This window comes from Myotis myotis, unplaced genomic scaffold, assembly GCF_014108235.1.
Source record: "Myotis myotis isolate mMyoMyo1 unplaced genomic scaffold, mMyoMyo1.p scaffold_m19_p_11, whole genome shotgun sequence".
Lineage (NCBI taxonomy): Eukaryota > Metazoa > Chordata > Mammalia > Chiroptera > Vespertilionidae > Myotis > Myotis myotis.
This window is the reverse complement of record NW_023416315.1, coordinates 13391306-13415940: the sequence shown is the minus strand read 5'-3', so window position 1 is coordinate 13415940 and position 24635 is coordinate 13391306. Positions and strand designations below refer to the sequence as shown.

General features: G+C 47.7%; 1 protein-coding gene across 5 annotated transcripts in view; it reads right to left on the bottom strand.

The window, feature by feature from the left end:
- ATXN7L1 (ataxin 7 like 1) overlaps positions 1–24635 on the bottom strand; it is a 227178-nt gene that overhangs the window by 63114 nt on the left and 139429 nt on the right. The window contains exon 1 of one of the 5 annotated variants that reach the window (XM_036327557.1): positions 9276–9803. The exons of the other annotated variants lie outside the window; for them this stretch is intronic. The gene's annotated coding sequence lies outside the window, so the exon portion shown is untranslated. Of the gene's footprint in view, positions 1–9275; positions 9804–24635 lie in introns of those variants that run through there. 5 annotated transcript variants of the gene reach the window in all.

Sequence of the window (24635 nt, the reverse complement as noted above, 5' to 3'; positions counted from 1 at the left end):
CGGAACAGTCAGGGTTGTATCCTGAATTTGGCAGATGAACTTGGGGTTTCCTGAACTGCACACACAAGGTGTGGCCAGAGGCAGCGGGCTCCTCTGAGGCCGATGGCTGATCTGAACAGTCCCCGCTGGGGAAGGGCCGGGCCTTCCTACAGCCCCACAGTGTGACGGCCACGTGCGTGCCGCTGGGCCAGCTCCTGGAGCTGCAGTCCCGCCCCACCGGGTGCCCCGCAGCCTGCAGAGCCTCGGGGCTTTCCTCTCCCCTTCCCTCAGGGCCTGCGGAGTCCCCAGCAATGCCTAGCGCTCTGCTTCCGAGAGAGTAGAGACATCATTATAAAGATGGAAAAATACTTTTGTGGGGCATTTAAGCTTTTAATTCATGCAGGGAGTTTTCATTGTTGTGGGGCATTTAAGCTATTCATTCATGCAGGGAATTATCATTCATTCTGGATATTTCAAAAGTTTATGCCCTGATCCTGGCAAAGGACAGTATATTGCGGGGGAGTCGGGGTGGGGGTGGGTGTTTCAAAACAACAACAATAGTTCACAAAAGGTCACGTGTTGTACAATTCCGCCCACATGAAATATCCAGAATGGTAAATCCATAGAGACAGCAAGCAGATTAGTGATTGTCAGGGGCTGAACTATGTAGAGGTGACGGTTGCACAACGTTATGAATGGACGCCGTGCCACTGAATTGCATGCTTTAAAATGATTAATTTTGTTATGTAAATTTCAACTCATTAAAAAAAACACACCCTAGTGGTAGAGTATGTTTTGGGCAATTTTATCTTCTACTAGGATCTCTCCTGCGTTCCAGCCAATATTTCTTTGTAAAATCTGGCTATTACCTGATAAATCTTTAGTTGACTCTAAGGAGTATATGCCTTTTTTTTTTGGTTTCGTTTTGTTAATCCTCACCCAAGAATATTTTTTGCATTGATTTTTTTTTTAGAGAGAGTGGAAAGGAGTGTGTATCTGGGGGGACAGCATCGATGTCAGAGAGACAAATGGACTGGCTGCTTCCCGCATGCACCTTGACTGGTATCAGGGTCCGAACCTACAACCCAGATACGTGCCCTTGACCAGGAATCGAACCTGCGACCCTTCGGTGTGTGGGCCGTCTCTCTAACCACTGAGTACACCAGCCAGGGCTGAGTATATGCCTTTTAATAAGGAAAAATAAAAACAAACCGTTAAGAGATAAGAGTTTCCAAGACCCAAAAGTCTGGCTCTTAAGGGGCATTTCTTACTTTGGGGAGGTAGCATCATTTGGAACCATGCCACACAAGCTAGGCAGTGCCAACGTCTCGTTGTGAAGCTGGCTCAGGTTGGAACCAACCTGTCAGCAGCTGGACATGGTAACCAAAGCCAGAGGGAGGGAGTTTCTCATGGGAGAATTATTCAGGAGGCCACGACATTGAGTCTCTAGGTTCTTGGCTTCTTCCTCTTTCCCTCTTGTAGAGGGTTTTTTCCCTAGAATGAAGAATTCATTTGTTTTTGACTGATTTTGCGGGGGCTGTGCTGGTTGGCATAGCAGAAGTGGTTGGTACAATTCCATTTCTTTGGAATGGAGTCAGTGAGAAGGAGGGGGCAGTGACCTGAGCACCCACCTGACCTGGCCCCACTGGAAGGAGCGTCTAGCCCTCCTTTCTCGGTCCTTTGCAGCTTTACCTGAGGGTCAGGCTGTGAGCCTTGTCCTCCAGACCCTAGGCCAGCAGGTCAAGAGCTCATGGGCACATTTCCCCACCTCAGAGTCAAGAGGAGGCCTGCTGGATGTTGCAATACTTAGAAAAAACACAGGTGAAAGGGCAGGCCCCGTGGCCCAGGAGCCTGAGTCTTTCCAGAGAAATGTAAATAGTTTTCCTAGAATCTGTCTTCTGAGCTCCAGGATGACCTGGAGGACAGAGTTGCACAGCTGTGGGCCGGCTCTCCCAGAGGCCGTGGGTCCTTCTGGAGCACGCTGCCCTGCCTCTTTCACCCGCTCTCTCTCCTCATCGCAGGTGCCGAGGCAATGAGTAGGTGGCCTAAGTTCTCAGCAAACAGGTGGCTTAAGCTAAAAAGACGCAATATTTACACTGCTCTAGCATCTGAAGAGCAGGAAGTTCAGAACCTTAATCCTAAATACAGAAACGGGCAGGCTCACCCCAATCAAAAAAATGGGCAAAGGACTTCAACAGGTATTTCTCCAGAGAAGATATGCATACAGCCAACAAGCATATGAAAAGATGATCAACATTTTTAGCCATTAGGGAGATGCAAATCAAAATCACAATCAGATACCTACCACTTTATACCTACTAGGATGGCTACATCGCAAAACAAAACAAAATGAAACAAAATGAAACGGAAATTGGAACCTTTGGGCACTGTCGGGGTTCCTCAAAATACTAAACATAGGATTACCAGATGATCCAACAATTCTACTATGAGATATAGACCCCAAAGAACGGAAAGCAGGTACTCAAACAAATCCTTGTACATGAAGGTTCATAAAAGCACCATTTGCAATAGTTAAAAGATGGAAACAACCCAAATATCCAATGGATGAATGGATAAACAAATTGTGGTATATACACACATTGGAATATTATTCAGCCATAAAAAGGAATGTAGTGCTAACACATGCTATAACTGGAAGAATCTAGAAAACACCAGGCAAATGACAAGCCAGAAAAAGGGTCACGTATTGTATTAATTATTCATATGATTGTCCAGAATAGGTAAATCCACTGAGATTGAAAGCAGATTGGTGGTTGCCAGGGACTGAGGGAAGGCGGAAGGGGAAATAACTGCTTAATGGATATGAAGTTTTATTTAAAGAGATGAAACATTTGGAACTAGATAGAATTAGTGGTTGCACAACATTGTGAATGTACTCAATGCCACTGAATTGTTCGCTTTAAAACTGTTAATTTTATGTTCAGTGGATTTCACCTCAATAATAATAATAAAAAAAAAGCCGTGCAGAACACAAGGGCCAGGACAATCCACAAACAGAACAGTCAGTTTCAGGGTGACTGAAAATTACCTTCAAGGCCCTTCTTGGAATCACTTAAAGGAGGTAATTTTTAAGTTAAGGTAATGAAGGTGGCCAGCAGGACAGGGCAGGCAGGGACTCCAACACAACAGTTCTTTTTTTTTTAATTGAGGAGAGACAGAGAGAGAACAGAAGACAGAAACATTGATTGGAATGCTCAACCTGGTTATGTGCTCTGACCGGGCACTGAACCCGCCGCCTTTTGGTGCACAGGGCAATGCTCTACAACTGAGCCACACTGGCCAGGGCAGCCTGATACAGCAGTCATTTTCACCAAAGGAATTGCCATTCCAATGATGGAATGACTTCCATCAAAGGGACGCAGGTCTTAGACCCTAAAATGGTCCAGAGTAACAGATTCCCAACAGGCAAGACACCCCACAGGTGATCATGCTCTGCTAACCCCTGTTGGCCGCCCCCCTTTCTGGGGGCTGTGTCACCGCCTCAGCACTGGGGACAAGCGGCCGCCCAGCCTGGCTTCTCCACGGCAGGTCCCTGACTGGGTGGAGCTGTCCCAGTGCACACCAGGTGACAGCTCATCCCTACCCGGAGCTGCTCTATAATGCCTGCACAGCAGTCCCATTTCTGCCCTATGGGCGTCACCTTGAACCGGTCCATGCCCCTTCCATAGGGCACCTTGCCAAGTATTCGTTCCTTGAAATCGTTCTCCAGACTAAATATCCCCAGATGTTTTTTAAAACCATTCCTCACAAAATGTCATTTTCACTATTCCTCCTGATCTCTGGGTCCTCTTTAGCTCCCACTGTCCTTCCTACGCCGTGGAACTCAGAAGGGAGAACATTACAGATGGGGGCTGTGCAGCTCCTAGTGGTTTTGGATATTATTATTCCCCTGGAAATGCAGCTGAAGAGCCAGGCTAAACATTTTATTTCTGGTAGCTGCATCGCTCCTGTCTTATTTCGTACACTCGGCTGCCAAGCCGCTTATCCCCAGGTATCCTTTGAAAATGTCATCTTGTTGGAGTGAGTCCACTGTTCCAGCCTGTTGAGATCTTTTTGGACCCCCGACCCATTAACGTAACCATTCTCCCTCCCAAATCTACCACCTGAAAAGCTGACAAGCCTGCCATTCATGCCATTCTCCTTCCAAATCCTCGTTTATAATGTGGAAGAGGACAGGGTCAAGTGTGCAACTCGATACATCCCCCAGCGTGACAGTGACTTGTGAACTGTACTCTTGAGGTGTGACTCTACCAAGCCACCTGCCATTCAGGTGTATCACTTGGCCTACATTTCTTCACCTTCCCTGGTAAGGACCTCATGGACAACGGACAAATGAGACCAACAATAGCCGCCCGCTGACCAGTGGATGAAAAGACTAAGAGTAAAGCTCTTGGAGCAGGGCCCTGCACACAGCGAGCAACCAGATGTTGCCTTTATAACTGACGACAAATACAACAATAGGAAAAATACAATAATTTTTCCAATTCCCAGACAAACCACCCTTCTTACTGGCATCTAAATATAGCCATTAGGCAGCTGAAATCAATAGAAGGAGCACTGGCATCCAAGAGCTGGAGTCTGAATCCTGAAAATCCTTCCAGAATTTCCGTGCTCCGAGGTTGGCAATACCCTGCCCTTCCAGGGCTACAGGGAGCAGCCAATGAGATCCGGCGTGTAAAAGAGGTTTAAAAGTTGAGTCAGGCTAAGCAAACATGAAGGAAGAGTGTTATGATTATTACTGCTATAAATCTCTCAAAGATACCCTTTCCATTGGTAGAAGCCTGCCTGTTAAGCCAAGGAAGAACCTATAGATGCACGCAGGCTGCCAGAAGGCAGTCTTTCAGCACAGAACAGCCGGACTGCTGCAATGGAACAGATCTCGGATCTCCTCTCCCAGCAGCAATCACCTTCTTTCTCATCTCAGATCAAAACCCAGGCCGGCTTATAAAGGGTAATGGCGTCTCCGCTAGCCTATAGGAACACCTTTGTTGCTCCATCATCACCTTGCTGAGACCAGGACCTGAGTAATCTGCAGCAGAGATCTGGCAGGTAATGATGGGCTGGGAGGGTTGCTTTCAGCTCCCACACGGCGTGACCCGAACTATCCTGAATGGCAGTTTCTAAAAACACCGAGCTTTTGGTTTGGACATTCTCAGGGCAGGTCCAGAAACCCGGTTCTTATCTCAGCTGAGGATGTTTGCTTCAGGAAAGAAATGGTCTTCACTGAGACAAGATTGGGGGTGGGGGGGGGGGTTTGCAAAGAGGCCAGCCTGCAGGTCCCTAGCCAGGGTCAAGATGTCCCATAGGAGGGACGAGGGGGAGAGAACTGGCATGGCCTATCATATCCTCCTGGGAAAAGAGCAGCAGTTAAAATATGAGGCAATAACTGGCTAAATTCTCCTCTCCTAGTCCATGTAAGGTTGGTTTCCCAACTTCCAGGAGCAATGAATGCTGAGGGCAGATTTTAAATATATATCTACATATAACTGTTGGCAAGACACTGAGAGGATCATGCCAATGAATCTATTAACCGATCAGGGAATTTGCTCAGAAAGCCACTGGGAGGAAGAGGGCCAGGGGGAAGGTACCAATTTCTGTCAGGTGACTTCTGGAGCTCACTGGTCTGCAAGCTACTCTCTCACTCACTGGACCCCTACACTGGTCTCCCTCAAGAAAGGCGGCTGCTTAAGTCACCTGAAAATCATCACAGGACACATGAAAGCTAACTCAGACTTTCATAGCCACTGGTGACTTCTTGTGACATTTGAACATAGTCTTGTCTTTCTCCTACTGCATTTCCCTGACGATGCACCCACACAGAGAGACAGTGCCTGGTTCTAACACTCACATCTGCAGGAACGAGTCACAGATGAATCTCTATATCATGGCGGTTATTGCAGTGTTCTGATGCTGGTCCTGCAGAGCTGAAGCAGGACCAGGCTTAGCTGATTGGTGTCATGGGCTGCATTCTGAACCCCCACCCCAAATCCATATGTTGAAGTCCCAATCCTCAGGACCTCAGAATGTAACTGTATTTGAAATAAGGTTTTTAAAGAGGTGATGAAGTCAAAATGAGGCCGGTTAGGGTGGGGCCCTAACCCAATAGGTCTAGTGATCTTATAAGAAGAGAATGAGACACTAGGGGTATGTGCACATAGAGCAATAACCATATGAAGAGGCAGCAAGAAGACAGCTGCCTGCAAGCCAACGAGAGAGGCCTCAGGAGAAACCAACCCTGCCGGTATCTTGATCTTGGACTTCCAGCCTCCAGAACTGTAAGAAAATTAATTTCAGTTGTTTAAGACTCTTAGTCTGTGTTATTTGAAAGCCCGGAAAAATTATTATAATTGGTTTACCTAAAAACTGTTCAGGTTCACTGGATAAGGGAGAAAAGTGTAGTTTGGAGGGCAGAGGACAAGGGACTCCTAACCTCCGACATACCAGAGATTGAATGCATCTTCCTCCTTGGTTTGAGGTGTGCCATGTCAATGGCAATTGTAGCAAGGTCAAGGTGGGGGGCAGTCTCCTGATGCTTGACACCTGGCAAGTCCTGCCCACCCTGGAGGCCTGACGCTGAGGTCATCTCAGGTATCTAGCAGTTGGTCTGAAACAGCTGGACGTAAGCCACAGCCTGGGAGAAACCAACTTTTAACAGCCTACTTTCTTTTTTGGCCTCTTACCTTTGTGGGTTGTGATGAATCTGTTTGTCATTGTTATCCTTCCAGAAAAAGATAAGATCATGGGGTGAGTGGGCTAATTGGCAGTGAGGTAGCCACCAGCACATTCACAGGTTTGACAAACTGGCCAACTGGCCCAATGCTGCTTTTCACCACGAATCCACCCAAATTCCAGGTTCTACCTGGATGCATTCATTGGTCCTCCCTCAGACTCTCAGACCTGATAGACACTGGGTTTCCCAGTGAGTATGGGGCAGACAGAACCACTTCCCTGGGGGCCACGAGAGGAGAGGGACCCACAAATGCTCACTGCTGCTAAGGGGTCCAGACACACGAGTAGGCGGGACTCAGGGATCAATCTAACAATAGATATGTCATTAAGCTCTCTCCTGGCTGGGGGTGGTGGTGCTTGTGGGGGGACCTGGGGTAGGAGGGAAATCAAAGCAAGAAAGGAGGGTGTTTGAAAGGTATTGTCAGGCTGATGTGTGGAGGGGCTGAGAGGAGTGACATGCTCTACTAGACAGAACTGACAGGCTGGCAAATGGCATCGCCTTTACTTTCCCAAGGATAGCAGGGTGGGCGGGTTTGGCCAATTCAAATGCAAAAGCCCCAGGGCTGGATGACTGGGAAACCTTTCAGTATTCACAGCCATCGCTCTCCAACCCCACATAAAGGCCTAAAGGGTCCCTTCACATCTCTTCATTCACTTTGAGGTTATTTACACAGTGGGATGAGAGCCCCCATAATCACTGCTGGCCAAGATACACACAAACCAACATACACCTCAAACCTGAGGCCTTCAAAAGGGGGGAAGGGGTGTCTCAAATTCTATCCCAACCTGATCCACTGGAGGTGGAAAGGGGAAGTGTAATAGGGGTCCCATCCACGGGGCAGATTTGAATCAAATTAGAACAAAGAATAGGAAATATCTGCAGTGCAGCCAGTTCACCCAGTTTGGATGGGGCCATGAGCAGCGAAGATCTGATGGATAATGTGGTCCTGAGTTCAAGCTCCCCAGCTCCACTATGCAAACCAAGCCAAGCCAAGCCTTTCCTCCCGGGACCAAAGGGCTAGCCTTGTCCTTCCCCAGCTCAGTGAGGCCAGCATGAGAAAGCAGGGTGCATGCTCTCGAAAGCAAGGCAGTCTGATCATTATTCTGTGTAAGCCAGGTTAGAGGAGACAGGAAAAACAAACACCCCCCGCTCCCACCCTCCCCCCAGCCCCCAGTAAAATCCCCCAAGCCCCACTGCTTTCATAGATGAGAGAAACACGGAGAAAAAGAAATCTGCTCTTGGCAGCACTCAGCAGTTATAACTCCGCCAAGCCTCGGCCTAATGGTCACATTTACTACCTTGGAAATTTCCGTTTCAACTCTCCATTCTCATTTGTGTGTGCCAGCTGGTGATGCTGGGGGTGAGGGGAGGTTTGAACCTGTCTGCGAGGGACCCAAGACCTGGATCAGGGCAAACTGCCCACTTAGAAGGCCTTTCAAGCCGCCCAGAGTATGTATGCTTAGCGCTTTCTACCCCCATTTCGATGTGTTTGGTTTAAAACATTTAGCCCCAGGCACAATGAAGTGTCTCATTTACGGCGTTCTCCTGGACCATTAGACGGGGACTCCACACTCATTACGCTGATGAACGTGCCACTTACCCATGCAAATTCCAAGAGCTGCCGACACAGAGATGGGAGGTGCGCAAGGTAGCTGTCAAGGGCTGATTTAATTACACAGTCATTCAGTGGGCAAAGCGGAGCAATTTTTAGCCAACTGTTCTAGTAAATATTATGGGAAACCCTTTCACAGAGCGCTAATTCTGGCTTAGTGATTTCAAACGTGCCCGGCTTTAGTTCTCATTCAAACGCTCACCGGGCACCCGGAGACCCTAGGCCAGGCCAGAACATCAAACAGGATGCATTAGCCGGGATACCATTTTGCAGTTGATTATTAAAATAAATAAATAACGTTACAAACACCTGAGTATCACTGCCATTTAGGTGAGGACAAACTGGAACACCCCCTAACTTCCTGCGGCTCTCAAGCCTTCCCGTGCCCCTCCCCCCAGGCTGAGTCCCGCCAACCGGCTGCAGGGCGGGCGGGCAGGCGGGGGACCCCCCCCCCCCCCCCCCCCCCCCCCCGCGAACACGGCTCCCGCGGGTTAGGCCAAAACAACCATCGCAACCCCACCGGGACGTTTGAAACGACAGCCAATCACGGCGTCCACCCCAGGGGAAATGGCATTCTCGCTTTCATTTTACTCCGTTTGTGACCGACCGAAGGAAAACAACACCAAACAACACGTCCGAAGACAACTAACTCTCAGGGTGTCCGCTACGGCGGCCGGAGCCGCCACCCGGGCGTGCCGTCCAATGACCTCGCGGAGAAATGCATTCCCAGGAGTTCCAAGAACCGCTGCACAGGCACGGCCGTTTGTCTGGCCGCAGACACGGATTTCACTTTCCACAGAGCAGAAAACGCACGCATCCCCGTTTTGTTTTGTTTTGTTTTCCCCTTCCGAAAAAGTCTATAAATAACCCAGGATCAGCACAATTATGCAAAACATCCTGTTAGAAGAAGAAACGTAAACTAAGACCACTTACGGAGACTCAGGCTGCCAACTTAATCTGATTCTGCGACGACTGTAAACATGTTGTACTTTTGGAACCTGAAGCGATCCACATGAGCACGGGTGCCGTCACGAAAAAGAAAAAAAAAAAAACAAGAAGAAAGAAAAAAACCTCACAACGTAACAACCACAGAAGCCCAACCCCGAGTCGGAGCGCCGCGATTCGGGGCTCTGCACGCCCAGGACCGCGGGGACCGGCTGCAGGCGGCACCGGCTATCCCCGCTCGCACACGCCAACTGTTTTGACTACAGGCACTTGTTAAACACAGAGTTTCAGGTCCTACCAGTTGGACACCAGAAGTTCATAGAACTGACCCCGTGCCAAGAACAACAAGCACAGAAAGCGAAACGGCCGCCGCGTGCGCCGTGTTTTTGTTAACTGTTTAGGCAAGCCCCAAAGCAATTGGGTAACCATCCAGGACCCAACGGCCCTTAAATAACAAAAGCCAAAGATTACCACCTCGGAAGAAATGGCGATGTTTGGCAGAGAAAGGACACGGGTCAACCCAGTTTATTGGTGGGGTGGGTGGTTTTCCGAGAGAAGGGGGGAGGGGGAGGGGCAGGTGTCACATGACAAGCTGCGGTTATGAGAAGGAACTGACTGGGTGCTCCCTTGAAGCATCTTTTTAACGTCGAGATTGACTTACGAGATGTTGGCAACGCCAAGGCCTCGGTGCACATCTGGAGTGACTGCATTGGAATTTGTTAGTTGGTAAACCCCACGGGAGGGAGAAGGGGCGGGCGGAATGGAGTTTTCAAGATGTAGCAAGGGGTCCCTGGCCGGGTAGTTCAGGTGGCTAGAGCGTCCTCTCCAAACGCCAAGGTTGCAGGCTTACCCCGGGGCCAGGGCACAGACAAGAATCAACCAGTGGATGCATAAATAAGTGGAACAATAAATTGATGTGTCTCTGTCTCTCTCCCTCCCACCCCCTCTTCCTCTCTCTAAAATAAATGAACAACAACAACACATGGGAAAGGGACTTCCAAGTTCCCTGCTCGGTGTGCCACTGGCCATGTAGGAAGCTAAGGGAGGGACAGCTGTTTCTGACCTGGTCCCGAGAAAGGCTTCCCTTTCCCCTTTGAGTTTAAGGTTGTTAGGATCAACCTTTGTCCCTCCCAGGACAGGAGTTTGTGCTCGCTTTAGGTGACAGTGAAAAAAGTATCTTCATCTGGCAAAATAAATGAAAAGGCATGTTTAAACCCCATATTTAACAAGGTTTTCCACTGCTTCCTCAGAATGCATCAACTAACCAGATAAAATTTTAGAGTTTCCAGAGGAGAACTGGGGTGTGGATGTAAGAATGAGAAATTTTAAACTGCTGAGTGGACTCAAGCCTTCCCCGCCACCCCAATCCATCCATCCATCCCTCCACCCATCCATCCATCCATCCATCCATCCACCCACTAGCTCTCATTTGAAGAATAAAATGTTGTTCCTTCCCCACTCCTGAGGCCTAGGGGAAAGTAGTAAGTAGAAACAGGTTGTTTGTAAAAGCCACTGTAACCTTGTGCCAGACTCCCATTTATGCTGGAAAGTATATGTAGGCCCTCTGGTTCTGGGGGGCCACCAGTGCAATGGTGGTGGATATGAACCCACACAGTGGCTGCCCCTTTCCTCCCAAAGGAACTCACATTTTATGACAGACTATATCTAGAAACGGTTTCACTGGGATCTTAAATGATGCTCCCTGGAGTGAGACGCAGCAGTTGCCTGACAGATGCAGAGAGAAGAGCAAAGGCAACTCAGAGCATCCAAGACAAAGGAAGGGGCAGGCGAAGAGGAAGGTGAGGTGGGGGAGAGGGGAAGGGGGGAGGGGTGCCCTGGAGAGAAGGCTCTGGTCTGGCAAAGTGAGTCTTAAACCAACCCTGGCCTCAGGGCTGGCAACTGACTCCTTAAAGCCCCGGGAGTATTTGTGAGCCCTGCTGCTCACTTAGAACTCCATGGTTTCCCTGTCTCCCTCACACACATTCTATCCTTCGATCCTCCGAAGCATCCGGAGAGATGGGGAGGGCTGGTATTATTATCCCCATTTAAAAAGAGGAAAACAGGGGCTTGGAGAAGCCTCGGTCTTAGCCCCATGAATGGCGACTTGCGCTGGTGTGGTGTTTTATTCTTCACAAAGTACTGTGAGAGCGTCATTGGTCCCATTTCTATGGACGGGTAAATTGAGATTTTGGAGAGGACACAAACCATGTCCAAGGCCACAGTGCAAATCACAAACAGCCTGTGGTCTCCCATCTCCTCACCCAGGCCTTCTCGCTGGCTTCTACTGTGTTTCCAGAACACACAGTGATAGAACTAGAAAGGCCAGTAAAGTTGTTTTATTATAAAAACACATCTTCTCACTTGGTTTCCTCAAAACTCCCTGTTTTTACGGTTTTTCTGCAGCAGTTCACAGACTGCAAACTCCCTGTGCCAAAGGGTTCCTCTCCACACTGGCAGCTTCGGACATCTGCACACCAGAGTTCTGATTCAATGGAAAGTAACCATCTCCGCCCAGCCTGCACCGGGGCCTGTCACTTGATTAGTTCACCCACGTGCTGATCACTGGCTCCTCATCTAATCCTGGTCTAAGAAGCCGGGACAGAATGGCCCTGCAGGCCTGCCAAGTGGTACACGATGTAGCCTGCACCTCCAGGTGTGCTGCCTCGCACATGGTTTGATGGGTCCCTTCTTCATTGTGGTGTTTCAAAGTTCTGCTTTTGCTGAGTTCTTTGGCGACAGAGGCTACTGAAAACATGGCACCAAAATGAAGGGTTCCGCTGTCATGTGCCTTGTCTGTGCCAAGTGGGCACCCTCACAGCTTGGTGGGTGGTGCCATTGCTGTTATGTGATGCACATGGGCAGGCTTATTGCAGGTTGGGGGCATTTCTGCTGAGAGAGCATGACAGTGAGTCACTGCAGGCGCTGAGGTGCTTGGGGGGGTGAATGGAGACATGTCAGGATGTCCAAGCGCTCAGGGCCATGAAAGGGATGCTGAGTGGGGAACGAAAGATGGAAGACGGTCAGGAGGAGATGATTAGAAAGTTCTAGAATGTTCTGCCACTGCCTCATGAATCTATCTCTCCTCTTCTTTCTCCCTGAAAACACGACACAACGAAACACAGAACCAGAGAAGTTGGATGTCAAAGTGGCCTTTATGTTGAACGTCACTAAAGCAGCCTAAGTCGTAAGGACTAATGAAATTTATGTCTCCTGTTCACTGGAGAAGCTCTGTGGGTAGACGAGTTGCACAGGTGGTGCCTCTCACTGGTTTGTTTGAGGTTGTTTTGGTAACCACATGACATTTGCATCCACGCTACCTGAAAAGAATATGGGGACTGGGTACACCAGATTGGTCTCAACAGGAAAACTCATTTGCTCACAAGATACAACATGAGTAGACTACAGTATTTCCATGTACCTTGTGACTCCTCTGAGCATAGAGACCCCCCCCCTTTTTTTTAAACCAAAAAGTAGGACACATGTTTTGACAAGTGCTGGCATATTCAAAGAAGACAGGAAGGTAGGCCATTTAAAATCAGAACACCCGAAAAGCCGTGAGGCACGGCCACCAAACTTGTAATATCAAGTTAGTAAAAGTGGGCTGATGGAACATGGAACATTAGCAGAAACTTGTTGTAGTTAGTACTGGTGTGCTTACGAAACCATAGACCAGACAAATCCCCCTTTGCCAATGAATGCGGTGGTTTGGGGAAGGCTGGTGAGCACAGTACACCCAGCTCTTGAGGACAACAGCATCGATGGAGACAAAGTTGGGGCCCTGTGCCCCCTCTCTGGGCCTCAATGAAGGGAGCTGCATACATAGACAGAGAAGGAAGCTGGTCAGGGACCAGTGAGGTCTGTAAAACATGGCCTGGTTATGTGGAAAGCTGGTGAAAAAAAGGATGGATCTAGAAAAGGATGGAATCAGAAAAGGATGGAGGCCTGCGCTGCCAGGAGACAGAAAGGCAGGGTAGCATGTCAGCAGCTGTGGCAGCCGTTGGCTGAGGACTTGGCTTTCCCCCTGATGTTGCCCGGCACACCTCCAGGTCAGAACCTAAGGCGCAGCTCCATGCTTTTACTTTTGCCCTGTTACCCGGGTTCACAGGGACTGAGCCAACCTGCCTGATCTTACCTGAGACTGGCTTTGGCCTAAGCCTCTGTGATGGGGGCTCATGACCAGTTTTGCACATATGGGGGCCACATACACTAAATTTTTCAGGGGAGTGCAAATCTCAATCAGCCTTAGTCAGTACTGTACCAAAATCTGCAAAATGACTTTATGGTGAAGGTCAATAAATTGGGTTGACTGAAATCTGGATCACTGGACTGTAAGTAAGTTCCTTGAGGGCCAGTTCTGAGTCTCCTTTATCTGTAGGCCAATCCCTAGCCAGAGCAGAGAAGCCGTGCTGTGCATTATTAATGCAGGCTTCGAATGAGCAAGTGACATTCCAGTTAATGTGCATCACAAAGATATACGCATGCCTTATTAGGTATACCTGGAAGGTGAATATCTTTATGTTAGATGGGATTCAGATTTAGTATTTTAATTAACTTTAAAAAAATATTTTATTTTTTTAAAAAATATTTTTAAAATTGATTTCAGAGAGGAAAGGAAAGGGAGAGAGAAATAGAAACATCAATGCTAAGGGAGAATCATCGATTGGTTGCCTCATGCACACCCTCCCTTCTATCCTCCCCACCCCCAACACACACACACACACACACACACACATACACTAGGGATTGAGCCTACAACCTGGGCATGTGCCCTTGACTGGAATTGAATCATGACTTCCTGGTTCATAGGTCAACCATTGAGCCACACCAGCTCAGCTAAAATTTAAATATTTTATATTTTTCAGGTGTCCTCCATCCCCCCAATCCCAGGCCAAATTTGGTATTTTTAAAAGTTATGTTTGTGATTCAAGTTAGGAAGAAGGTAGAAAGGCTTTCCATTTAAAATTTAAAATACGAAATCTTCAAAAAATTGCAGGCACTTTGTAATAGGAATCTTTCTAAAAGATCTTCATCCCACTGTCCTTTGTCCTCTTAAATTACATACTTTGAACATTACTTGATCTTTTTTTTGGATAACTCAGGGTCACTGTTAAGGGCATTCATTTCTATACTTTGCTATAAAATGGTGATGACTTCAGAGCTTACAACTCTAACTTTCAAACTTTTTTACTTTGATCCACCTTTAAGAAATGAATTTCACACTGCAACCCAGCATGGACAGATGGACCAAAATTCCAAAGGATAATATTTATCTTTAATTAAAAGGCACTCTGATGTTTTCTCTTCTATTCCATTGTTTAAAATATTGGTGAGGATCCACTAAAATCGATTGCCCCACCATCGTGGGTGATGCCACCCTTTGCGAACACTGAGAAAGCAGGCAGAGCTGCCTGTCCCTGCACAAGACGGGTCTCAGCTTCCCCACGTCCTGTCTTTTTCTTTTGTTTTCTGCAGTCTGATGTCCCTTGGTTTTACTCTCACGGCTGCCTCCACAGTCCTCAGAGTGCTGATTTGCTGAACTTGGAAATCAGACTGGCAAGCTTGCTAGTATTATATATAAACTAAGTGTAAGCTTTTCTCAATGAGAGCGGGGAGGGTGCCCCCCTTGGTGCTGAGTGGGGCTCGGCGCCCTTCAAGTGCTCGGAGCTGCTGGCTGGGTTCCCGAGGAGCTTGACTCGGTGGCAGAGTTCATGATACTGAGGTGTTTGTTATTGGACGCGCCGTGTGTAAATACCCGCACGCGTACACGTTTCCCTTTCTGAAAGGAGTACTCTGAGGACGGGGCCTCAGGCTGCAGCGGTGATTAAGTGACAGAGGCTCCTGGCAGCGATCTTGCTTGGGGAATGACCAGGGCTTCAGCGTAGGAGGAAGTTATTCCTAAAGAAACGGACCCCACTTCGGGCAGTTTGCAACAATGCGGTATCTGGGCTCTACTCCAGACTGCCCTTTGCCCGGTTATTCACAGCGCCTCCTGGCCTGCACTTCAACCGTCAGGAGTCCTCCCACCTAAGTGCACGGAAAAGAAACCAAGATATTTGAGACTTATGGGGGAATTCTGAAAAGTGTGTCACGTGTGTGTGTGTGTGTGTGTGTGTGTGTGTGTGTGTTGGAGGTAGGTATTTTATATTGATTTTTTTTTTAAAGTCCAGCAAAAGGTAATATTGTGCCCCTAAAGTTGTGTGTTGCAGGGGTGGGGAATGGGCTGTACAAGGCCCGCCAAATTATTTGGTTTGGCCGTGCCAAGGCATGAGGGGTGAGTTAAGTAAATGTTTGACCAATACAGCAGGCTGGTTTTTAAGTTGGTAGTTTTGTATGGCCCACGGATGATGTTATACTTATCCAAATGGCCTTGGCCGAAAAGAGGTTCCCCATCCCTGCCACACAAACCTAAATACCAAGCAAGCAGGCCCTGGTTAAGTAAACGACTGGCACATACATTCAATGGAATGCTGGCAAGCTATAAAAATGATGGTGTAAGTCTATATTTACTGAAATGTGTCCACAATCATTTCATATGGGGGGAAAAAACCAGATTTCAAAGCAATGTCTACCATAGGATTTCACTTTTATTTAATAATATATGCATATAAGTACATATGTAAACATAGAGACAGTCACATAGAAAGGATTAGAAAGTTTTACATGGACACTGAAATATTTACTTTCTTATATTCCCTGGAATTTTGTAGTTTTTACAATGTATTACTTTTGTAATAAGAAAGAAAGCAATTTTTTCACTTTGAAACAGTAAAATTCTACATTATTATGCAAAACAGTACTCCTGTTTGGGGCCCCCTACCCCCTATTCACCTCATTTGTGACTGTTCCCATGGGCACATTTGCCACATCTATGCATCAACAAGGCAGTGCACTCATGCTGAGCTTTCACACTCACCCCTCACTCGTTAGGGTGTCTTCTCAGACTTTTAAGAGTTCCACTCATAAAGAAGGGTAAGTTGAATCTCTCTGAAAAATTTTTATATGAATGCATCTTAAGGCAAAGGAAGGGATCTGGTTTTACTTTAAAAAATATTTTTATTGATTTCAGAGAGGAATGGAGAGGGAGGGAGAGAGAAACATCGATGATGAGAGAGAGAATCATTGATCGGCTGCCTCCTGCACACCCCACACTGAGGATCGAGCCACAACCTGGGCATGTGCCCTGACCAGGAATCGTACTGTGACCTCCTGGTTCGTAGGTTGACACTCAACCACTGAACCACGCCAGCTGAGCTGGTTTTACTTTTAAGGGTCATGTTCTCTTCTCTGATGGAGTTAAGGGGAAATGCAAATCCTCAAGCAGATGGTTCTGCTAGTTACTCCTCTGCCAGAAGCAGGCTATAGGTCTCTCCACCCTCCAGGAAGCCAAGTGAAAGAGCTGCTCTGAAGCTAGTTTCTGCTCAGGCCACAGCACAAACCGAGGTTGGGGTAAAGGATAGGAATAATCCTTAACTCTTGTTAGTGCTGCTCTCTCTACAAAGTTTATTCCCATCCATGGGGTAACTGGTATCTCCTTAAAAAATGCCTAGGGAGAGGGGCAGGCAGGTGTGTTATTCTCAGTTTACAAATGAGGACAATAAGACTTACTGAGGGGAGGCGGTGTGCCCACGGCCACCCTATTGGGAACTGGTAGAGAAGGATGGACACTCACTTCTTCTGGGCTTCTTATCTTTGCTCTGTGCCACTGCATTCTTTCTCTAAGTAGAGTAACCATATCCTTCATCACCCTAACTGGACACCTCTGAAAGCAAAAGGGTGCTCAGTGGATGGGCCCCAGTGCAATAGGTAGAGGCTGTGATTCTCTTGAACAATCTGGATTTATGGCTACTTTAGATATAAGCCACCCCCTCCCCCTCCCCTCCCACACATACATGTAATCATACCTTTTGAATAGGAGAAATGAAACGTGGTTTACAGCGCCTACGATTTTTTTGTGTATATAAAGAAATAAGAGAGAAAAAGAAAAGACTTGCGTATACCTGGTGTTTCAGTGTGTCTGAACGCTGTCGGCTTTACCTCTAGGGGACCTTACCTCTAGGGGTGATCGGCTCACATGCTATCAAGAACACAAAGTCTGGGATTGGGTCACACTCCCAAAGGGGCTACTTTAAGTCTTTCTGCTATCGGTATTTCGATCAGCGTTCTGAATAGAAAACGTGGGCTTTTGTTGGTAAAACCTGTGGCTTAGTATAATGAATGCTACATATGGATGCTTACCGGTAAAATGAAAGGTATTCAAGATACGAGGCCTGGCCCCAAACCTCTGGAGACATCGCCGCCATCCTTGTATAAAGAGGGCACTGGGACCCAGCGAGGCTTGTGTGCAGCCACTGCATTGGGAGGGCTGATACAGTGCGCTGCTGAGCGTCTCTGGGATACTCTTGCAGCTGCCTCGAGCGAACCTTTCATACACGGTACGATGAAACACGCCAAAGCAGAGAGGGCTGGACTTCATCAAGTTTACCAGATAGGTGGAGTGAACAGATTTCTCCCTACTTATTGATCAATGTTTGTTTGATAAATGCCTGTATCTGTGGCAGATTTCAGCCCAACACTTATGTTCATTACAACCGGGTAGTGAGGAAATGGGGGAGAGGCTAACCCTCACCACCTCAACCTTCTGCAACCTTCTACAGTGGCAACTGTTTTCTCCCACAATATACCTACAAGCTCTGCACGGCCAAACCAGCTTAGGGCAGTCAGTCCACAGTCCACGGCAAACATGCCTCGGGGTGAGCCTGAGATGGGTAGATTTCAGGAAGGGAGGGAGTCCTCAATACATTTTCCTCTTCACCAGCTCATGAGCCTCATGAGAGCAGAGACTGGGTCTGTCTTGTTCACTATTCTGGTCCCTAAGCCTCAAGCCGTGCCAGTCCATAGAATGTGTGTGATAGATATTTGTCCAATGAATAAACTAGGTGAAGTAGGAATTCTGTTATCTCTAGAATCTATTTTATTAAATGTAACCTGTCATTGGTTTTACTCCACTAATTATATCTGAGCCTCATATACCACACTCTACATCTTGCCTTGGATTAAGATTGTACTTTAAAAATCAAGAAAGAAGCTGGTAAATAAAAACCACTGGGATTATATGGTTTAATTCTCACAATAACACGGTGAGATTGGAATTATCACTCCTAGGTTCAGAGGAGGAAATCCAAGCCCAGAGAGGTGAAAACTTAAATTAGTAGAGCCAGAACCTGAACTCAAGTCTGTCTGACTCTGAGCCCAAGTATGTTCTGCTACCTAGAATTAGCAATCGCTCAGTTTTGCTTTGCAGGGAGTGAGCTTTTTCTTAAACAAAAACAAAAACTACACTCTACTCACTCTATGTCATACGACTGAATGAGCACACACATGCTTTTGGCACTTCATCTTATTTTATCAAAAGATTTTTTTTTTTTTAGGGGGGGAGGGAAGCCAGATGGATGTTGGAATATATGAACCAGCTTTCCGGCTCTTTTGCTTTTAATTATTTTGATTGACATGTGGCTTTGAGGGATGTCTAATGGCCTCGCGTGTCTTTGAGCTGCAGAAGAATCAGCCCCTAGGAATCTGTCGCAGCTCTCCTCGTCTCCAGGGCACCAGGCGCTGCGGCTCATTCCGATACCCTCCCCCAGGCATCCTGCCCTCCCGCCGTCCGACTACTGAGAGCCTTTTGTTTCAAGCCTCTGTGACTTGGTGCACAGTGTTCTTTCCCCGGAACGTTCGGCCACCCTTTCGTTCTTCACCTTGGTTAATGCTTTGTCTTCTTTCAAGACCCAGTTCAAACATTCCCACATCCAGGAGGACACTTGGGAGGCTCCCGTCACCCTGCACCTCTCAGGTCCCCTTAGCACTGAGCACACCTCCACCTTAGCACTTGGCACAGGGCTCTTAAGGACCGACCGACTGCCTTGCCTCCCTCTTCCACTACACCACCAAGAGCCCAAGTCAGGGACCTTGTCTTAGTACTGCCGCATAGCAGGCACTCAAAGTGCGTTAGATAATGAATGGGTAAATGAGGAAATAATTAGCCAATCCACAGGAAAGTGAGAGAAAATGGAAGGATCGGCGGGGCCAACAGTTCCCATGGTCTGAGGGCTAGCGAACCTTAATTACTTGTCTTAGCCAGTGCACTCAAAAAGGGTTTTTTAAGCCTCAGAGCACGATAGTGGATTTTAGCAGAGGCAACAGACTACTTAATTCTGAGTGCTCTGCTCCTTTGCCTGTTGTAGAAAAAAACCTCTGGAGAGATGTTCCCAGTGCAGCCAGTTCCCCCCGACTGATGCGGTGCCAGCCACCCGCATCCCCTCAGGGGTGGGGTGCTCTGACAGGCTGCACTCGCAGTTCCCAAGTGCCTACCTACGCCCAGAAGTTATCAGGTTCCAGGAGCAGGCCTGCGCCGACCGAGTGAGCCACAGCTTCATCCGACCGTGGGGCTCCGGCCTCATGAAATAAACGATTTCCAGCATAGCCTGACCCTTCCAAATGAAATTCTATCTAACCACATTGTGTAGATAAAAATAATTTAGTGATTTTCTCCCACTAAACTCTTGGGCACAGACCAAGAAATCTGCAGTGTGGCTCTTTTGATGCTACTGCACAAGTGTAAATATTTAGGCTTTTCTGAGCTCTTCCCAATGTGTCAGCAGGAATGTTCCTGGCATTTAGGGGGGGTACTTCTGCTTTGTGTGGAACCATCCCATGGATTGTAGAGGGTTCAGCACCTCAGATCCAATCAACGGCAGGTACTAGGACAGCCTCAACCTGCATTTCTCCAAACAAACATTTCTACGGGTGAGAGCTGCCAGGACTGGAACTCTCAGAGGGTTAGCTTTGACTCATTTTGCAGAAGGAGAATCTTGGCAGGGACTGGAGAGGTCACCCAAAGCAGTGGTGGGTTGGAACAAGGCCCAAGGAGTCAGAGAGAGAGCACATCGGAGTCCAGGGGGGAATCAGACCAAGGGCTTTCTGTGGGGGGGAAGCAGAGGCACCGAGAGCAGGGAGAACGCCTGGGTCCCCTGAATGAAGATGTAAAAGCAGCGAGGGCAGTGGCCTCACAGAACCAAGGACTGGAACTTGAGCAGAAGTCAAAATAATGCAAAAGGGATACCGAACGAGCGGGGGGTAGGGAAAAGCCCAGGCAGCAGCTCTGAACCCTGGCTACATTCAGCCTCCTCCTCTCAGGCTGCAAGGGCGTACAAAGGGGCCAGGAAGGTCACTGATTCTGGACAGCTCGGAGATTCCACATACTAACTAGCTCTCCTCTCTTTCCTGGCCTTACAGGGCAGCGACAACACAACCACCCTCTCATCGCCACCATGACCGCCATGGCCACACCCCACAAATATGACCCACAAGTCCCTAAAGTGACCGTCCAGGGCATCTCAAATACAAAGAGGGGGAAGGCTCTAAAACCAGCAAGGAGAACAGTCCTGCTGAAGCGCTGAGCAGTGGGGCCCTGAGCCTGGGTGCACTGCCAATCGCTGACTGAACGGCTAAGCGCTCCATGGCCCTAGCAGAATGGCAGTGGCAAAGTCGCTGTGAAGCCACTTACTCCTCTGTCTCCTCTTTCTCACTTATTTTAAATTTATTTTATTTTGCTCTGTTGTTTGCCACCTTATAAACAGCCTTAAATCCTGCAACGAGCCTGAGTATAAATAAAGAAAGCGAAGGAACAAAAAACATGGCTGCGTTGTCAGCACTGCTAGGCTGAGCATGAAATGTTTCGGCTCCAATCTGAGAGGAAGGAGGTGCTCTGTCAAAGTGGGAATGGAGGAGGGGGCGGGGGAGAAAGTGGAGAAGGCTGGCCCGGGCCCTGGAGCGAGTCACAGGGAGTCATGCAATTTACTAACATCTGCATTAAGGAGTCACAGGGCCTCATGCAATTTACTAACATCTCGGGCCTCAGTGTCCCTGTCATTAAAATGAGGGATCTGACTGGATGATTTCAAAGGTCTCTTTATGTCCAAGCATGGAGATTCCAAGCGGCACCCACACTTGGCACTTGTTTCTTTCTCTCTCTATTCTTCCTTGATACACTGCCTCTTCTCCACGTGGAGTGGACCAACCAGGGCTCCTTCCAGAGGAGTTTGTGTGTGTGATGACAAGTGTCAGTTGTACTCGTCACCCAAGGAGATAACTGGTCACTCCAAAGAGATTACTGTCCCATTAAAAGAAACTGGAGGAGATCCAGGATGGCAGCAGAGTAGGTGTAAGTTACACTCACCTCCTCCCAGGACCAAACTGGGATCACAAGTAAATGATGGAACAAGCCATCTGAATAACCAACTGAAGACTAGCTGGACAGAAATCTTATAATCAAAGATTTGCAGAATAAGCCACATCGAGACTGGTAGGAAGGGCAGAGATGAGAAAGGTCAGAGATTTTCAACCTTGTGTGCAGTTGAGAAGCTGGAGGGATAGCTCAGCTATAGAGGTCCCTCCTGAGGAATGTGGGGTCTCAACCCCAGCCCAGGGCACCAAAGCCAATGAGAGGAGCCCACATAACTTCTGGCTGCGAAAATCAGAGAGGGTTCTGTCCACTAGGGAGGCAGAAGTCTGCTAGAAACCCAGGTGCCCTCTTAAAGGCCCACTGCACAAAACCTCATTCACAGCCACTCATCCAGGGCTTTGGCAGAGCGAATGGAGCACACTGGAGTCATGCGAAGACTCAGTTGTGTGGCACTGGGAGAGAGCTGAAGAGACAGCCACGAGGGTCCCTGTGCAGGGTGCAAGCTTGGCAGGGCAGGGCCATTGGGAATCCCTTTCCACACTGCCCACAGATGCCATCTTTCCTGGATCGATCACCTCCTCCATACTGCATCAGCCTGGAGGAATGCACTAGCCCTATATTCCAACTCCCTGTTGCCCCGCCCTGCAGATCTCTCCCAGCTGCCTGGACGTGTGGTGTGGACTTTCTGGTAGGGCTCTTGAGGGTGAACTCAAGGGGTGTCAGAGACTGAATTGTGTGACTCTGGAGCAGGGACCATTACCATCCCTTTGCCTGACCAACCCACGCGAGATCCATTAGCCCCACCCTCCTGATTCCCAAGGGCCCTGCCCTGCCAAGCATGGACCCTGCAGAGGAGTCAGCTGGCTATGGCCACTTGGGCCTAGTGCAGACTCTCTTGGAGGGCTCTGAAGAGGCAGAGACTGAGCTGTGTGGCTCTAGGGCAGGGGCCATTTTCCCCTTGCACACTCGACCAGCACCCCCATTTCTGTGCAGAGATCCCCTTCACAGACCAAATCCCGGTCTGTTTGGGCCTGATGAACTCTGTTTGCTTCTCCCTGATGACTCCCTGAGACCCTGTCCCACTACAAAGGTCCGAGGGCACGGGTCAGGTGGTGGCTGACTTTGGTGTACCCGGAGCCTTTTGTTGAGTGGCCTCAGACCCAGCACTGACACTGAGTTTGAATCTGTACCAATCTGGTGAACAACACTCATCCCTACTCACTGAGAACCTACCCCATGCCACTCAAGTACCTCCAGAGGCTCTTTCAGTGACTGAGCCTAACAGGCAGCTGGCAAACAAAGGTGAATCTTGGGGTGCCATGGGCCTTTTGCTGACCTGCTCCACTGGCTCAGTGCTGGTGGAAGCTGGTCTGGTGTGCAGCTTGGTCCCTCCCTCGCACACTCAGGTCCACAAGAGGCAGCCACAAACTGTGGATTGCTTTGTAGCTCCAAACAGGTAGCCCAGGGCCAGTCACAGGAAGTGCCTGACATTGACCTGAACCATAGTTCCTTCCCAAGAAGCTCCCAAACCAACACACCCAGAGGCAGAATTCAACCTCATCAGAGCATGACCCAATTGTCTCCACAAGTGGTACACCCGAAAGGGAGGTCTTAGCAGGCACCCGACCCTGCTGGAGCAAATTATACTTCATGAGGTCAGCCCCCACACAGCAGTTCATAAATTGTGGTTGGGTCAATCCTCATGGTCAGCCAGTCCAAGGGTCAACTGCACCCACAGATGGGGTCAACAGCAATCAAGACTCAACTACAACCAGAGAGTTCACATAACCCACACAAGGGGCATTTTTGGAGAATGTAGCTCAGGTTATCAGGGAGACTGTTCAGTTCCACAAGACACTTACTACATAAGGCCACCATACCAAGACTGGCAGACATCGCAGCTCTCCCTAATACACATAAACAAATACAGAGAGGCAGCCAAAATGGGGGGACAAAGAAACTTGCCCCAAGTGAAACAACTTAATCAAATGGAGGCAAGCAATCTACCAAATACTAAGTTCAAACCAATGGCTATAAGAATGCTCAATGAACTTAGGAAAAGAATAAATATACTCAGTGAGAACTTAAAGATAGCAAACATTTTTTAAAAAAAAAACATATAGAAACCATAAAAATGTACCAGTCAGAAATGAAGAAATCAATGTAAACTACATGAAGCAAAGGATCGAATCAGCAATTTGGAAGACAAAGTAGCATAAAATACCCAAAGCAGCAAAAAGAAAAAAGAATAAAAAAAGAAAATGAGGATAGTTTAAAGGAACTTTGGGACAACATCAAGCATAACAGCATACATATCTTATAAGTACCAGAAGGAGAGAGACAACAGGGATTGAGAACCTATTTGAAGAAATAATGGTTAAAGACTTAAAAGTTAGATCCAAAACCATAAAAATTCTAGAAGAGAATATAGACAGTAAAATCTTGGACATTTCTCATAGCAATATTTTTCTTCTTGGGCAAGGGAGACAAAAGAAAAGATAAACAAATTGGATTACATCAAACTAAAAAATTTTTGCACAGCAAAGGAAACCATGAACAAAATAAAAAAAGACAACCCACTGAATGGGAGAACATATTTGCCAATGATACATCTGATAAGGGGTTAATATTCAAAATGTATAAAGAACTTATAAAACTCAACAGCAAAAAACCAAAAAATCCAATTAAAAAATGGGCAAAGGACTTGAATAGACACTTCTCCAAAGAGGACATGCAGATGGCCAATAGACATATGAAAGAATGCTCAATGTCACTAATCATCAGAGAAAGGCAAATTAAAACCACAACAAGCTATCGCCTCACATCTATCAGAATGGATATCATCAATAAATCAACAAACAAGTATTGGCAATGATGTGGAGAAAACAAAGCCCTAGTGCTCTGTTGGTGGGAATACAGATTAGTGCATCCACAGTGGAAAGCAGTATGGAGTTACCTCAAAAAATTAAAAATGAAACTGCCTTATGACCTAGCGATTCCACTCTGGGAATTTATCTGAAGAAACTGATACACCAATTTGAAAGAATATATGTACCCCTATGTTCATTGCATCATTATTTACAATAGCCAAGATTTGGAAGCAGCCCGAG